Here is a 19795-nt window from a genome sequence, read left to right on the forward strand (position 1 = left end):
ATTTAATAAATCTATTATAACATCTAAAATATTTTAATTAATAAAAATGTAATATAATTATATGTTTCTATAATGATGTTAATTTAAAATTAAATTTTATTCATAAATATAATCATTGATATATATGTTCTATTACATATATATCATATAGTTATAATTATATTATATTATATTATATTATAAATAATTATAATATAAAAATAATAATAATAAATCTTAAATGATTATATAATATAAGTAATATTATTTTCAATTGAATGACAAAAATTGTATTATAATTTATAAAAAATGCATTATTAAAATGTAAAATATAAACCAATGCACTTACATTAAAAATATATATATATCAACATTAATGAATCACATTGAAAATGAAATATTTAGCTCTTAGCCCTAAGCGTACCATCAAGTACTAATAATAAATTATAATGACAATAGTCGAATTTAAATAAAATAATTAAAATTAAAAAATATAATTACAAATGTTATGTTTTTATTCATATTTATTATTTAGTTTCAAAATTAAAATGTAATATAGTTTAATTATCTATAAATTATTAACATATATTGATAATTGTAATAATTGTTTATAAACATAATTATTAATAATATTAATTGAGTCTTCCAAAGATTGGACACATATCATGATTCTGGATGAATCTAGGCACATGGGAAAACATTTCCCAAATCAGCCCAAAATTCATCTCGAGTCGTTGATTTTTCTTATATACAATGGTCAGGATTTTAGGTAAAATCTTTGAGTACACATGTCCCAGTTTCAGGTAGAAATAGATTTCATCCTCAATCTTATAAAATTTGGCCCAAAATAGAGTTGCAGTCATTGAAAAGAATTTACATCAATATTAATTAATATAGAGAAAAATGTTGAAATAAATATTGTTAAAGAAATTGTTATTAATTATTATTATTTTACTTTTAAGCCTGAGCATGGCAAAATCATGATGTTAATTTAATTATTTATATTATATATATAATCAAAAAGTGACATAGCACTTATATAATATATTTATTAATAAACTAGTTCAAGGGCTCATCAGAGAAAGAACTAGCAAGAAAACTCTGAATCATTGCCGAAATACAAAAGTGCTAAAAGCTTATATGTCATACCAGGCATACCTACAACCAAATACAATTTCTTTGCACTAAGCAAGTGTACACAAAGTATGATATATATCAATACTCAACAATGAGTAGGGTCCAATTATGCCAATAAACCTCTCCTTCTAAAAGATTTAACTAAAATCAAGAGAGCTTTGAACCTCCTGACTTATTGAGCATTTGTGAACATGCACAAAGAATGTGCAAGCTAATAGCCATGTGTTGATCAGATATAGTACTAGTTTCTATAAAGCTTCATTCATCTTCTTTGTGTCCCAAATACGGCACTCTGCTAAGCACAGGAATTTTGAAAAAATAATCTTTGAATGGCAACATTCAAATATGGAGCCTTCACAACCAAGATTAGCTAGACAATTAGCTAGTTTATTGCCCTCCCTCAGAGTATGAGAGAAACAAGTAGCTTGAAAATAATCAATTAAATTCGAGCATTGTTGAAGGATATAGGCTAGTTTCTAGGTATGAGAAGATCGTGAGAGACAAGACTTTATAATTACCTGAGAATCACCTTCAATATGGATGGTAGAAACATTACATCTCTTTGCCAGAATTAGACCTGCCAATAGGGCTTGAGCTTCTCCAAGGTTGCTAGTACCAACTGGTAAAACATCTTCTTTGATTGCAACTACTTCACCTTGCCAATTTCTAATACAAGCACCCAATCCTAACTTACCAAGGTTTCCACAAGAGAAACCATCAAAATTTAACTTTAGAAAATTTCTAGAGGGGGGAGACCATTTTACATGAAGTCGATCAGATTGATTATTAGAATTCCAATTTGCAGAGAAACCTGGAGGTAACTTAATTTGTTTCCAGAGTTTTAGAAGAAGATAATCCCAAGTAGAAACTGGAATATTATTCATACAATTGAACATATTTGCATTTACTCTTTCTGAAATTGCATTCTCAATCCCATCTAGAACAGATTCTAGATTTGATTTTTCATTGCAAAAAATGATCTTGGTATGCTCCCACCAGATGGCCCACACCACAGTAGCTAGGATGCACTTCAAAATACTAGCAAATAGAGATCTTGAGAATAGAACTGGCCAAGATTGAAAAAGGTCCCAAAGACTATTTGGCAGAGGTAAAGACATTTGAAGCTTGTTAAACACAAAAACCCAACACTGATAAGCAAAGGGACACTAGAGAAGAAGATGATCTATAGATTCTAGCTCCTTGTTGCATAATTTACAAATAAAAGATTCAACAATACCTAGCTTGGACAACCGTTCATTGGTGAGTATTCTTTTTCTAAGGGCTAGCCAAGCAAAACATCTAGCCTTAGGCAACACAGTTGAGTTCCAACAAAAGGGAAAAGCTCTACACTTCTTGCTTGAATGATATGCTTGTTGAAGACAATAATAACCTTCCTTGATTGAATAATGACCACCTTTGGCTGGGGCCTATATAACTATATCTTCCCTATTAGAAATAAAAACAATTCTTTCAACAAGAGAGTCCCTCAAGGAAAGGAGACTTGGCTGACTAGGAAGATGTGTTGAAGGTTCTTTCCAAAGAACCATTCTTGAGTGAATTTCAATAGCCAAAACATAGTCCCAAAAAGAGGAGCCCCACTCAACTTTTAGGACTTGGCGTGCTTCATCCAACTTTTCTTGTTTGCATAGAGGGGGAAATCCATTCCACGAGTCTTCCCAAAACTTTACTTTCTCTCCATTGTGAATTTCCCAAGTAACATAATTACAAACAACATCGTTTGAAGAGATCATAAAATTCCATATGGCTGAACCTAAAGGAGGATTAGAGACAGTAAAAATTCTGGAAGGACTTGGAGAATCTAAGTATTTTCCTTACATGATTGAACACCATTGTGCATGAGATTTTGTATACATTTTCCATACAAGATTGCCCCCAAAAGCCTTATTTCTAGTAGCAATATCATGCAACCCCACACCCCCAGATGCCTTACCAGGAGACATTTCAAGCAAAGAAAGAAGAGGAAGCTTCTTTTCATCTGACAAATTTCCTTTCCATATAAAGTCTCTGATAATCTTTTGAATTTGCAAAATTGTAGAAGAGGGAGCATTGAGAATTGGCAGGTAATAGTTTGGGATAGCTGTTAGGATAGCTTTAACTAACAAAGTATGGCTTGACAAAGATAACCATCTAGCTTTCCAAGTAGAGATCCTAGCCCTAATTCTGTCAATGATAGGAAGCCAAAAAGTTGTCTTGTTTGCTCCCATAAAAAAATGAATTCCAAGATAAATAGATGGGAGGTGATCCATTGGGAAACCCAAAGTTGAAGAAATCCTTTGAGCTACAACATCATTAGTGTTGAAAATGAAAATTTTGGATTTATTGGCATTGATTCTCTGACCAGAAACTTCTGAATATAGATCCAAGGCATATTTAATATGGTTAGCTTCCTTTACATTTGACATACCAAAAAGAAGAGTATCATCAACAAATAGGGAATGGGTAATTGTAATAGATCTACAAGGAATCAAAATTCCTTGCCATAAGCCCAATTGTGAAGATCTATTGATGAATCTACTGAAAGAATCAGCCATAAGTATAAATAAAACTAGAGATAGTGGATCACCCTGACGAATCCCTTGAGAAGAGTGGAAAAAACCAATTGACTCTCCATTAATAATGACTGAAAACTAGGCACTAGAAATACAATTTTTGATCCATCTGAACCACTATCTGAAAAATCAAATTTGGACATAACTTTAAAGAGGAATGACCATCTTACCCTATCATAAGCCTTCATCATGTCAAGCTTGATCACATAACTAGACAACTTATGAGAATTGATAGAATGAAGAGTCTCATGTGCAACAACAACACCTTCCCGTGTTTCTCTTCCTGGCACAAAACCAACTTGATGTAAAGAAATGATATGAGGAATAAATTGCTGCAACCTTATGTATATAGCTTTAGTAATCAATTTATAAATCATGTTGCATAAAGAGATAGGCCTAAAGTCAGAAAAAGAAGTTGGTTGCTTTACTTTTGGAATAATAGCAATATTAGTTGAATTGAAACTCTTGATCATCTTGGCATTCCTTCTTCACTCTTCAACCACTGCTAATATATCAGAACCAATAAAATCCCAACATTTTTGATAAAAAAGAGCTGTAAATCCATCAAGGCCTAGGGCTTTGTTAGGTGGGAATGAAGATACCACTTTTTTAATTTCTTCCAATGTGAAAGGGGCAAGCAACATCCTATTATGATCTATTGTAATAAGAGGGGGAATACAACTAATAAAATCATTAATCAGATTTTCATCAATAGGATCCAAATGAGGGGGAGCCAAGAGATTTGAAAAAAATTGAACATCTTCCTCCTTCATACCATTTTCATCTTCTATAAGATGACCAGATACTGAGTGCTTAATTGAAAGAATAGTGTTAACTGCCCTTTTAACTCTAGTAGTTTCATGAAAAAAATTTGTGTTCTTATCGCCATCTCTTAACCATCATTCACGAGATTTTTGTCTCCAATAAATCTCCTCCCTATTGCAAAGCTCCTCCCATTCTTCTTTCAAGGATTTTTTCTCATGATATAAATTTGGACTAGGACATTTTTGAATGATGATTGAATTTACCTTCTCAAGTTTTTCTGAGACATCTTGTTTTTGCTTGAACATATTTTTAAAAACCTTTGCATTCCACTCCTTGATCATCCCTTTCATGTAATGAATCTTTTTAGAGAACTGAAGCATCTTAGGGTCCCTAAAGGTTGGAGCATTAATCCAGCAATGTTTTAAAAGCATAATAAAATCAGGATGCCTGAACCACATGTGTTCAAACTTAAAAGAGCTAGCTCGATTAAGACGTTGCAATATATTGTTCTTTGATATCAATAACTGGACTAGAAAATGACCTGATATAGCAAAAGGTAAGATTACATATTTAAAACTATAACTCAATAGCTTCCATGATTGTGAAAACAAGAATCTATCCAGTCTTTCATCAATTTCTTAAAAACCAATACGTTGATTAGTCCATGTGTATAATCCATTGTCAAGAAAAATGTCACTTAAGTTATTATCTTCTATAAATGAAGAAAAATCTTGGATAGTTCTAATGGGCGGACAAATTCCCCCTATCTTTTTAGACATTGATAGTAATGCATTGAAATCCCCACCCAATATAAAATTCATTTCTCTTTCTTGCTGAATAAGATTCGTTAGTACAGCCCAAAGGTTCCTCTTATCATTTGTAGATTTGGGACCATATATGTTGAAGATAAGGAATTTCAAATCAAAGTGTTCAACTTTGAGCAATTGCCAATTGGAATCTTGCCCAATAAGAATACCATGAATACTTTTAGCATTCCATAAAATTGCTAAACCCCCAAAGGCCCCATGCCCCTTTGCATGAACTAAAAACCAATTAGTCCATTTAGCCAATGTCTTATCAAAAACTTGCTCTAATAATTTAGTTTCTTGAAGAAGAATAATATCTCCTTTTGTAGAATCTAGCAACTACTTGATCCTACCTCTTTTGTCAGAGCATTGATACCTCTGACATTCCATGTAATGATTTTCATTACCGATAAGGAGAACCTCTCATTCTCCTTGTCAATCTTTTGACTGATGAAAACTTATCATCAAGAGTGGTTTGAATACCAGCATCCACATACAATAACATCTTTGCAAATTTCAGCTTTCTACCTCTCCTTTTTGGAGTTTTCAACACTGCGGAGACAGTAGTAGGGGATTGATCTAGTGACAAATGAATTAAGAAATCAAAATACCCTCTATCTGTATTATTGCCATTTTGTTGAGAGCTTTCTAATTCTTGATCAGTTGGATTCATCACATTTGCATCATTAAATTCATTCAAAATGTGGCCTTCTTCAGATAGATTAGTCGTCCTCATTTGAGATTCCACACACTCATTGATCTGACAATAATCTAAAGGATGCTCCAATTTATTTATATCATTCAAGTGATGGGCTACTTCAAGATTAGTAGATGCTAACAATTTTGGTTGGATGAGAGCATTCATCTAACAATTGTCAAATGATTTTGGATATAGGGAATCAGATGTTCCTTCTTGTACTTCATTGAGACCTAGGGGATTATCCACATTCACCAGTTGAGTCCCATTTGGACAATTAGATTGATTAATAGACATTTTGTCATCCAGGTGAAAAATTTCCATTATAGAAACTCCTTCCTCAGTTGTAATTTCATGAATCAAATCAGATGCAAAAGTTGTTGAGAGAGCTATGGCTATTTTAAAAAGTTGATGCTGGGGGATCTTCTTACCTTTTAGATCACTGATAATGCATGAGAAATTAATAGGCTTGTTATGATAGGTTAGATCATGCACTATCATGTCCAATAGCAGATCAGGAATTTCATCAGGTTCTAAATCGTCTGAACCCATCAATAGTAATGTAGACTTAGAGCTCGTGCTCATATTTATATCATTCCTCCAATAATGCCAGAAGAAGTACAATAATTATAGGAATTGAATTAAGAAATTAAAATCATTAGTGGGACAAAAATCTTGAAAATCTTGTTGAAAAGGAACCACAACCTGACTAAGAAGAACCTGATTGGAAGCCACTAGATTCTGTGAATATGCTTGGAAGAGTTTTGCATTAGCCCATGCACATTTTAAGGGATCTGTAGAGTGATCACAGCATATGTCTATATTTGGAGTTTGATCTTGCAAATAGTCTGATGTAAAGTGACCCAAAATAGTTTAAAATGTGTCAACAATCTCTGGACTTTGAACCACAATGAGATGATTCAAGGCACCCCACTTAGATTTGATCGTGACACCCGTTGGTTTGGGCTTAGACATGTTAAGTAACAAACAAACTCGAACATCTCTCTGAAGATTTTCATAGGGGATCAAATCATGCTTGATATAAATTCCAATCTGATTAGCTATAAATTTAACAATGTTGGGATCTTTGTACTCCAATGGTAAAGCAGGTAGGCAAATCCAAAATGGCATGAATAGGGGTAGGGCATCATTATGTTTGAAATTTGGTGTCCATGAAATGGTGTATAAACCTTGCCGTCTACAAAAAAATCCCTTATATTTATGCACAAAATCTCTAGATGTCTTTGAGTCAAATAAAACTATAAAGTAATTGCACTATGAATCAATGAAAAAAACTTCCTTGACTCCCTGCTAGATAGATCTAGCCCAATCCAAAATAATGGATAATGGGAATAGGTTAGGGCCAAACATACCTATTAATGCAGTGTCTTTAAGGAGATCAATATGTGCCTCAAGGTAATGATCTGGAAAGATTACAGATGGATATGAAGGCTTCATGGGGGAAGCATTGATATGTTCTGATCTAGATTCCTTCTTTCTCCATTCAAATCTGCAATCCTTGCCCAAGCTACTGTTTGGATAAAATTGATCGTGCTCATCTCCATGTTGGTTTCCCTTAAAGGAAGAAAAATTACCTATAACCTTAGGCATCCTAGAATAATCCAACCCTTGTTGCTTTGTTGGATTGCGTAGAGTCCTTTTCCTTCCAATGGGGATATTATTTGGAAAAGTTAGAAACTTAGGTCTTGTAATAGATTTGCTATTAGGAGACAAAATGAAAGATGGCAGCCATTCTGCATGAAGTGATTTGGACAGATGACAATCAGTTGGCTCTGAAGGTAATAATTTGGATGAAGAACCTGAAGCTTGGGAATCTTTGCAAATGTCAAAGATCTTTGTCCTCTTAAATTGATTAAAAGTTGCATATGATAGAGGCTGCTGGTGGAACCTATGCCCCCGATGATTCATCCAAACCCGTGTAAGTCTACCTCCTCTATTGCCTCTGCTAAACCCATGCCCTCCTCTGCTATGAAATCTCACTCCTTGCATCTTGCTCCACTAAGAATCACTCACAATTGATTTTTAAGTTTTTGAGATAGCTTGAGGAAGAGATTTAGAAGAGAAATGCCAAGTAGGCCAAAGGTTCATCAAGTGAAATATGCAATCTGAAAGCTGTGAACACTGCACTGAGAGCTTGTGGAAGCTGAACCTACCAGCTATCTATAGAAAACCTATTACCCTAAATTTAAAATAATCAAAGACCTCCTCTGTGAGTATTAGGGTTATTCAGCATGGTAACATCAATGTTGGCTTTGTTGCGTGCTTAGACCCGCTCATTGTTGATGTGAATAATGCTAGCATTAGGAGCAGTGATATCAGCGAAGGCATCGTTGTAGCTAACACCAATATCATGTAGTCTTAGGGTATGCAGGCCCTAGCCTCCTCCTTTGCATCGGGCCCTCTGATTCATTGTAGATGTTATTAGTGCTAAGATAAGAATATTAAAAACCTTGTTTCAGTAAATTTGCATCAGTTGGCTTTCCTCACATTTGATCCATGTCTGATAAGGAAGATTTTCCATCTTCAAAAAGGGCAGCTCCCCTGTGCAGGCTTCCTTTAATCCCTATTTTTAATATAAATGAAGGATTTTCTTTTCTATCATAAACTTTTTATTGTAAAGATGATATGAAAAATTTAGTGATGATATATTAGATTTTATAAAATAAAATTGGTGCAAGATATGAAATAATAATGAAAATAAATATTTACAATTTAAAAATATAATTACAAATGCTATATTTTTATTCATATTTATTATTTAGTTTCAAAGTTAAAATGTAATATAGTTTAATTATCTATAAATTATTAACATATATTGAAAATTGTGATAATTGTTTATAAACTACTCTTCATCATTTAAAAGATTTCATAATGAAAAACGGTTAGGAATAGGTGACAAGATAGGTATGAAATAAAAATTTGACACATAAATTATCAAAATTATATTTATCATTGTTAAGGGTATAATCTTTCGTTTTCCTTGAAATCTTATTGCTCCATTTGTTTTAACCAATCAGATAATAGATTAAAGAAAAATAGTTTTAGAAATTACAAAAGTTTTAATTGGATAATTTTTGATTGAATAACTTTTTACTATAAATCATTAAACAAATATATTATATGAAACCATAAAAGGAATCAAGATTGTTAAAATGGTTTTTTTTCTAAGTTCTAAGTTCTAACTTTATAACTATTAACAATTAATTATTTTTAACAAAGTCATAGACTAACATTTCAATAGTGCATTGAGAATCAAGATGCCAAAAACAAAGTCATAGACTTACAAGAAAAATGATTTGAGAAGTCAAAAACTATTGTTTTCAATGATAATATTTTAGACTATACAATGTACATAATACTAATTCATAGCATAGATATTCAAAATAGCTAATTAAATCAATCTAGTTTTACTATTTTTTAATTTACAAAAATGGGCAAGGCCTAATCCAAAGAAAAATACGAATATCTTAAAAACATCTTTTTTCCAAAGGACAACAGTTAAGGAAACAATATTTAGGAAACAGGGAATAGGGAACAAGGGAACCAGGAAGCCTAGAAGTATCAGTGGACTAAGGGGCCAAAGGCTTGAAGCCTTTAACTAAAAAGGTCTTCAAGTCTCTGTTGTGGTGTCCACAACACATGCTCCATTCCTAGTCTAGGAACAGGGACCCCCTACCTTTTTCTGACTCCCAGACTCACTGTTTGAGAGTTAGGAGAAGAAATTAGTATTAGAGTTAGAGTTTTAAAATAATAATAATAATAAATTTTTTTAAAAAATTAAATATATTTAAAAAAAACTCTCGCACATGTGCATCAAGGCGCAACGTGCTTCACATTTCACAATAGAGAGAGAGGGTTATAAAACCCTCCCTCCCCTTTTGTTTTGCTCATTCCTTACCAGAGAACAAGGAGGGAGAGGTAAGAACACCACCACCCTCCCCCCCCCTTTTTTTCAATCAAGCCATGCACCCTCATGGGCATGTGCGCACTGCCTGTGCATGGCATGCAGCATCCTTTTGGGCGCATGCACACTATGCTTGAGTGGCACACCACTGTGGTGCCACAAGCAGTGCCCTTTCAAGGCATGCACACGATGCCTACGTGGTGCTCCTGCAAGCCACATCACATGCCATTTTTGGTGTGCGAGCAGTGCCTACACAATGCCCACATAGCACATCGTGTGCCCCTTTGGGCACAAGAGTGGAACCCATGCCCATGTGACGTGTTGTACGCCCTTTTGGGCCCATGCAAGTGGTGCTCACACCCATACCCCTTTTTGGGCATGCTTGCGATGTTGTGCGCAGCACCCATGCGGCTCCCTTCGCCATGCCAAAGCGGTGCATGTACATGCATGCCCACGCCCTCGTGTAAGCACTCACACCCATGCCTGCTCCATTATTTAAAATTTTAAAAATATTTTTAAAAAATATTTTTAAAAAAAACACAAATAAATCCCTAGGGGGGACTTTTTTTTTCTTCTTTTTTATGTTTTTATTTTTTGATATCCAATGATTAATCATGTTTTCTTTTTCCTGTGTTGTGCAGGTAATATAATCAGGTGGCATCCACATTCGGATCAACAAAAAAACAAGTTGTTTACAAGTTCCAAGGCATAATCCAAGAATCATGGTTATATGATGAGTATGCTGAGATCAAAGACACAGATCTCGGATACACGAAATTGGGAGAGTTCTTAAGATTTTGTAATAGTCCAATCGAAAGGTCATCCTTGAGGTCCACCCTAATCCATTCTAGATTAGTAAATGTAGCATCACATCTCGGGACCGTGCAGTCAACTGAATTGATTATGACCCTATCTCGGCATTTTTTTCTTGATGAAAGGGTGGTAAAGAGCATCATTGGAGAAGTTTTCTTGGATCTACAACCTGATAATATTGAGAGGGTTTTTCATCTACCTAGATTCGATCAGTTCATCAAGATTTTGTATGAAGCAGCTAAGAGGTGGCATAAAGATCATTACCAGGAGGCCATTGACATCATATATTCCTTATACTTCATTGAGAAGCCACCTCGGGGGAAGACAATCAACAAAGTGAATATGACTCGAGGATACATGAAGGATGACATCAAATATTCAATCATTCTCCTAAGTAGAGTTATGGGATTTCTTGTAGCAGGTCATCTCACTCCATTCATGTTCAACTTCATTGAGACCATCAGGCACCCAAAGATGCCACTAGATTGGGCCACCACACTTAGTGAGAACTTGTGTGACTAGTTGTGGACAGTAAAGGACAAGAAGAAGTTCTATATGACTTCTTATGTGGTGTACCTACTTGCAATAAGGGCAACCAACTATCCCAAGTTGTACAAGAAGGACAGTATGTAGGACCCTAATGCATGGTCATTTATAGTTTATCCTTAGCTGGTGAAGAAGAAGCTCTCACCATAGAGCAAGGAGTATAGAATTGTGAACAATGCCTTTAGCTTTACCATCATTCAATTCATTGAAGGGGATTATGGGAAGAGATTGTCCGATGAAGCCAAGACACAAATCACAACTCTTGGTGCATATTTCATCCAGTTCCAGACATTCACATACATTTAGGTTGGCAGTGCATCCATCAATCCGAAGAAACTCCCAAGGTACCCAAGTGAAAAGTTGGTCCTAATGAAAATATCCTGGTAGATTGAGTTAGCTTATGAGAGGATCAAAAGAAAATGGAGGCCTTGTTGGGATTGGCCTTTTGTAATAGGAGCATACCAGGTAAAGAGAAAGTAGGATATCCCAACTTTCAAGTGGGAATGGGAGAATTATCCTCTTGAAGAATATAACTCTCCCTGGCCATTCTTTGACAATATTCATAAAGTGGAAAACCTAGTAGGAAAAGAGTTCTATCATGAGGACACCATTGAAGATCATTGGATGAATGCCATAAATGACTATGATGTTCATATCAGAGACTATTGTAGAATGACTTTGTATTTAGCAGAGAAGGCTCTCCATTTGACCATCCTGGATGAGATAAGGCTACAAGACTCGTAGGAGCTACTGGATCCCCTATTCAATATAGATAAAGTTGGCGAGAGGTTCATTCTGAATGCAGAAGTTGATAGAGAGGAAGGAGATGATATTAATCATTGAGTGAGACATGTCATTAGAATGACAAAGAGTTGGATTAAGAAACCCTTTTCACTTGATCCAATTTTGGATATAGTGATCTTCCATGTAGATGCTTGCCTAGAAAAGGGAAAGGGAAAGACAGTCACAGTTCCTATCTTTGTGCTCCAGTCTCCTATTAGGCTTGAAATAGTCTACCAGCTTGATCATCCAGTGGGATACTACCACCCTCTAGAGAAGAAGGGCAAGAGGAAGAGAGACTCTCCTTAGAGGTTTCAGGTAGAGCATGTTGAAGAACAGGCCACTTCCCAGCGACAGGAATCTAGTCCCCAAGAGCCCCAAAATGGTGGAGCTTCTCATATTTAGGTTGAATTTCCATTGCCTCCTATTTTCTCGAATCAACAAGAAGAGGGATAAATTCCAGAGACATCCATTCATCCAGTGTATGAAGAGCCCACTTCTCCTATGGTTCCACAGAAATAAAAGAGGATCAAGGTTAGAATGAACAAGAGGCAAAGAGTTCATAAAATATTAGTGCCTAATCCATATATTCCTGAAATCATTCCTGAGGAAGAATTAGATGAAGGGGAAATAGAGTTAGATGAAGAGGAGGAGAAAGTGCCTCTACAAAGGAGAACTCAGCTAGCTAAATCCACAGAATTGGAAAGAAGAAAGAATGTCACAAATACCCCACCACCCACCCAAGCTGAAATGGTAGAACTCTCTTCTTCAAAAGATGAAATATAGTGATGGGTGAATGAGCAAAGGGATCTAGGTGATGATGTTCTCTCCATCCCAGATTTCAATTTTAAGCCTGTGGGTACAGAGTTAGTTGGAGATAAGATCAGAGATACCCCTATAGGTGAACTTCAATAACAAGATTGGATGCAGATGCCACCCAAGACACAAGGTCCTCATCTCACTCCCCCATCTTCACCCTATCTCATTCCTCCATCTTCACCTCAAGTTGTGATGGTAGATAAGGTTTCAGTAACACCTCCACCTCCAAGTTCAGAAGAACATGTTCAGAAGTAATTTTCATTACAAGGAGAACTAGAACCAAGGGTTACTAATGAGCCATCAAAAGAGGCATAGATAGTAGAATGTATACAACAACCTTCTTAGGAAGTTGAGGATCAAACTACAGGATCTATAGAAACTAAGACTACAAAAGAAGAATCCTCACAACAGGAGACTTCAAGAAAGAGTGATAGAGGGAAGGAGGTAGTTGAACACATCCCTTCATCATCTAGATCCAAGGTTATAGAAAGACATATCCCAAGATGGTTTTGAAAGGAAATAATGAGAAGTGCCAAGCATCAATTATGTGCTTCAGAAGATGATATTTGTGACATTGCAAAGATTTTGAACAAGCCTGAATCTCCATTACATGATGCAATGCCATTTGCATTCATTAATACTACACGGAACTAGAACTTATTTACACTAGTGGCTCACCCTCTGGAAGGCACAGATGTAGAAGTTGTTAATCTTGAGGACTATGAAGTAAAATATATTATGTTAGGAAAGCCTACATGGGATACATCTCAACAAATGATGACTATGGGAGTCAAGGAGGTTCTCAGCCATATGGAATAGGATGAGATTGAAATCAGAACACTTCAAAGGCAAGTTGATATCTTAAAGGGATATTTAGCTGATGTTATTGGTCCTCTTGATTTTGAATGTCCTGAGGAGACTTTGAATGCCATTCTTAGAGAAGGGGAAGGTGTATGGCTCAGTCCATTTTTTAGAGCTTGTCAGGATTGGCGAGACAGCCTTGAGGATAAGGGTCTCACTATAATCATAGGAAGTTTGAAGTTATTGCATGCTACACAAGAGAATGTTGATAAGACCATGGCAATTTTGAGGTAGGACTTTAGTATCATGGATTAGGTATGGGCATGGAGCAAGGATTTACAAACTCTACAAGCCATAAAAGGGAAAAGGTACCGTATTTTGATTGATGTATATACTTGAGAGGAGTTAGACATGATAGATGATTGGATAGAAAAGATTGCAAATGGAAATAAAATGATGGAAAAATTGTACGATGAGATACATAAGCTCAAGGACCAAGCCCAAGAGAAAATTTTGGAAGTAGAAAAGTTGTACAGTGATGCATTCTTGGACATTTATGAAGATGAAGAATGAGAGAAGTTGTTGCTAGTTGAGGCAATTTTGGAAAATTTTAGAAAGACTTTAGAGGAAGCACCTAGTAATGAAGACATCAGAGAAGCCTTCGGGACAGAGGAAGCACTGTTAGAGTTGTACACCAAACTCAAAGATTTTGCAGAGACTCAAATTGAGGTGGAAAACTACAGAGAGAAGGTCAAAGAAAAGTATGAGGCTTTGGATCTTTTGGATGCTGCTAAGATTATTGAGATCATAGAGAAATTCAAGGGCAAACATCCAAACATAGCTTTAGGATAAAGATGAAAAAAACCCAGATGCTAGAATTTCAATTTTCACACTTAGTAAAATTTTGAGATATTGACCTAGTCAAGGTCCACAGCTTCACAATTCAAAGGTGCACCAATAGTTGATTGCCAGTTCTAAAAATAGCACTTTCCATGCATTAGGAGTTCATTTTGATGACAAGTTAACCCTGACATAGGTCTAGTGAAGGGGCAGCTTCTATTTTTGGTTTCTCCATGCACTTCCACCTTGACTGATGGTTTCCTCCTACTTTCTCTCTAATGCTTTCTCTATTTTTGACATGTAAAGGACTCATGCATCCAATTAATGAGTAAAATATGGATGGAGTCCCTCTAAGCACTAGTTAGATTGTCAGTTTGTATATATTTAGTTTGTTTAAATGTTTTAAAAGCATTTTATTACATCAAGATATCTCTCACTCTCAACAAAAATCAAGGAGACAATTTCTTATAAATACCACATTGTAAAATGTAAGAAAGGCCATTGTTATTATGCAATAAAGTTATGCTTTTGGTGCTAGCATTCGGAGTGTAGTTATTCTTGCTTGAATGTGTCATTTTTTTGTGGATTTTATTCATGAGATTGTAATTGAGCCAAAGGTTTATTGCATTGCTTCTAGATGTGTGATCTTTTAGTTCTGGTGTTTTCTATAGATATATGAATTCCATCAATGTAACGAGCTTGAGAAGAGATCACCTGACTGTGTTTACATAGCTTTTTGTCTCGCATGAGTGCACTTTATGGCCTTGCGATTTGATGAAGAGTGAAACATCATTCGATTGGTTAAAGATTCTCACCAATGATTGCATCAATGGATTCTAGGAAGCGCTACTCCTATTTTTATTGGTTTCCTACCAATTTCTTCGAAGGTTTAACTCGCAGGGTGTTGTGTTATGTAGCTTATGTCCATTTAGGAATTTGAATTTCAAGTCATTTGATTTCATGTTATTTTCTTTCAGTTGTGTTATTTTCTTTGCTAACCCCTTGTTAGAGTAGGACCTCATAGTAGCTACATTGTTAGAATTGCATGCATTGAAAAATAGAAAAAATACAAAAATATTGTTCTTTTGGTGTGATATTTTGAGACAGTGAATAGATTTTACTTCAATTCCAAGATAATAGAGTTTTTTTAGAACTAGCAAAGGCCTCCTTGTGAACACTCACATTTATCTTCTACTAAGTGGATTTTGGTACGTCACAAGACAAATAATAAACCTTGGAGTGGATCCTTAAAAATATTTTCTTTTCAAGAGAGGAATTACGTAGCGGATTCCTGTCATTGACCTCGTGCAAAACGAATGCCCAACAGTCTCTCCGTGAGGAATCTATTGGAGAAGATGATGTTGCTGAACTCATCTAGCCATGTGAAGTCGGTCTCGCTGACATCATCTAACAACAACCACTTTTATAGAAATCCCTTTCAAGCTATGCCCACTTTTGATGGTGAGTCAATTGTCATTTGTTCATGTCAAGTAGGAAATGATGCTTACGTATAATGCACCCTATGCCTTCCTCCCAACACTTGTTTGGTACATCTGCAAAAGGGATCTCAATGCCCAACCCTGTTACCTACTCGATCAATAGAAGAAGTTTGATATCATCTTCTAAAAAGGTTTCTTTAAAAATGTTACACATAAGCATCAAAATGTCTATTTGATTGCCTCCAAGGTTGAGAAGAGATGCGAGGAAGTAGGAGGTAATATCCATTGACACACACTACCTCTTATTATTTCTCAAGAAATCATGGCTATGGACCATGAATATAGCATGGCAGATAAAAGGACTTTGGGCATCTAGTTTACAAACCATGGCAAGGACATCATTAGGAATCCTACCAAAAAAGGCTTTTGCAGAGCCATTGTAGTGCATTTTAGGAAAATTGGCATATCCATGACTAAGATTCAAGAAACTTTACAAAGTGCAATTGGAAACCAAATTTAGATTGAAGAATATGAGAAATAATAATGAAAGAGGATTTGAAGAGGCTATTTAATGGAAGTTGCATTAAATTCTTTGTTGTTCACAATCTTTCATATCTTATTTTATTGTATTCCTAATTTTTGAGTGTGTGAAATGCTTAAATGTACTAGTATTAATGTCAGACAGTTGATAGTGCCTAATATTAAGTAATGATTTTCATGCAAATCTTTCCACGTGTCTCCATTCTAGAGAATTTCATGTGACTCCAAGTCTTTTCAAGTGAGTGGCCCTGAAATGCATCTTTTGTCATTGATATCTAATTAATCAATAGTTAATAAAACTATTGTATTTACTATTAATAATACGAAAGTGATAGTATCTGACTTGGTAATAGTGACACTGACATAATGACATTACAACATTATTAATAATAGACCTAAGATAGTACACAAGTTGAAACTTCAAGTGACTACTCAAGAGTCAGTACAATCACTAGCCAATACATGTGCAAATTTTACTTTAAACATTTTTTTAGTTTACCACTAAAGATTAGCCAAGACCATTATTATTCATTGTCCTACAAAACAAGTAATTCATGTTTGACATTGTTAATTCATTTTTGGAAATGGGAAAAATAGCCATCATTTATTTATCTATTAGTAAGAAAAAATATTAATTCGCCATATTTAAAATGATTTTTGCCAAGGTAAGCAAAAGGTCAACAACATATAATATTTTATTTTCCTATTTGGAACAAAAAAATCAAACTCAACATTAAAATTTTCTTGTCCAAAAACTATTGGATATGCCAGCATTTTAGGCATTTTTTTGGGGAGGGGTTTCTTAAAGTTAGTAATGAGGATATTTCTCTCAACCTAGATGATATCTTAGCTCATGACTCTCCACTTTCCTTCCCCAGTACTGCCACTAAGAGAGGTAAGCATTCTTCCTTTAAGGTTAAAGATATGGATAATGCACCTTCCTCTAAACACAAAAGAATAAAAAGAAACAACTCTTGTATTGAGCAGAATGATGTTATCATTGAAGAAGTTAGTGGAAAGATGGTGAATGAGGAGTTCTTGCATGAAAAGAAAACTAGTAAAATGATAAAGATGGGATTATCACCCCAAATACCCAGTCACCGAACTTGGAGTGGGCTGAGATCTCCCATATTAATACTAATCTATCCCATGAACCTATGAATACTACCAATTCTTTGGTCAAATGTGGCCATGGTGATACTAATCCTAACATATGTAATAAGCCAAAGACCGAAACCTAGTACCATAAGGAAAAGTTTCATCAGACTGAGGATTCTGAGGATACCCAGGATTTAAAGGGTGATGAAAAAGTACTAGAATATCTAAATAAAGCTAAAGATAGAGATAATATTGGGTTGGAGATGAAAAACTAGATGCACAATGAAATCAAGAAAATTCACTTATCTATTTCTTCTTTGTAGGAAAAGTTTTTTTTATAGGTGAAGTTGGATTCTCTAGTTGGGAACATCCCAACCAAACTCAAGGAGTATGAAGCTCCCCTTAAAAAAATGATTAAGGAAGTGAGATGAGTATGGAATATGTTACTTCATCCATCTTAGTTGTTGCTGCCTCCATTGGGAAAACTTCTTTGGATGAAGCCAATTCGACTAGTCAAGCTCCACTACAATTGGTGGTCTGAGAGGAAGAACTAGACAAAATACTAAGAAAGTTGGCCTCTAGATTCTTGTGAAAGATGTTCATGATACTCTAAATGAGGTTGTTTTCTTAGGTAGTACCATTACTAGTGCTATAAAATACCTGATCTAAGATTTTCCTAGGTTTTTTCTGGTCTTTTGGTTATTGCTATTTTGTTAACTTATGTTGGTTTTTGGTCCCTGTAAAACCAACTCCTTTATTTGGTTACTTTTCATTCAGGGTTTTGGGTTTCTTTCAAACATACTTTTACCTAATCAAAACCATCAATAATAGATGCAGTATTTAGTTATGTCAAGGTACAAAAAAAATATTGTTTTCTATTTACAAAATTTTAGTAGTACTATCATACCATGTCTTTAACAGATATGTATGTATGTATGTATGTATGTATGTATGTATATATATGTATATGTATATGTGTGTGTGTGTATATATATATATATATATATGTATATATATATGTGTGTGTATATATATATGTATATATGTATATACATATATATACATATATATCTATCTATATATATATATGTATGTATATATGTATATACATATATCTATATATATATATATATATATGTATATATATGTATATGTGTATACATATATGTATAAATGTATATGTATATATGTATAGATATACATGTATGTATGTATATATATATAGTGTGTGTGTGTATGTATGTATATACATACATACATATATATATATATATATATATACATACATATATATATATATACATACATACATACATATATATATATATATACATACATACATACATATACATACATACATACATACATACATACATATACATACATACATACATACATACATACATATACATACATACATATATATATATATATGTGTGTGTGTGTGTGTGTATTTTAAAACTATACAATGTAGTAATTTAAATTTTATAATGACTATAATGTAGGAGAGAATGTAGCAACATGGAGTTTGCTTTGAAAAAACCAACCCTATAGCACCATTTTTTGTGAGCCAACTATATTTTAAATAAATAATATTTTTAATGCACAAAACTAAAAAAAAACAATTATAACTTCACAAAAACTCTCATCATTTGTAAAACAATAAAAATAAAATATTTTGATTGGCTCATGTTAATTCACTAGTTTGTAAAGTAAATGCAATGGCATTGCCTATGACACTTGTATAATAAGAGGATCAAGATAAATTGACTCATAGACGCATATTTCTGATGCATATTTCTAAAGTACATAAATAGAAGCCTCTCTTTGGGAGGAAAATATCTTGTCAAAACCCATGCAAGTCATGTTTAATGCATACAATTTAGTGGGCCAAGATTTCAATGGAACAATAGAAGGAAGGAAAAAACCAAACTTTCTATCCATGACATATTTGTAAATATTCAATATATTAGAAAGTCTCCTACATAATAGAAACTTTCTTTTATTTTTTCTTTTATTAAGGATTTTTTATATTTTAGAAAAATCTATGTCGAGATCGATATGCTTTTTATTTTTAGGTTTTTTTTCGTAGGTTGCACTATTTTTGTTTGAATTTAATCAAAACTCTAATCATTTGAAACTATCAATTAGTTGCTCAAAAAGAAAAAAACTAAGAAGGGTGACATCTATCTAGGAAGGAAAATTCATTTCTAAAAGCAAAGCTCTCACATATAAGCCTA

This window comes from Cupressus sempervirens, chromosome 6 (genome assembly GCF_028749045.1).
Source record: "Cupressus sempervirens isolate cs-2001-9-10 chromosome 6, ASM2874904v1, whole genome shotgun sequence".
NCBI classification, from domain to species: Eukaryota; Viridiplantae; Streptophyta; class Pinopsida; order Cupressales; family Cupressaceae; genus Cupressus; species Cupressus sempervirens.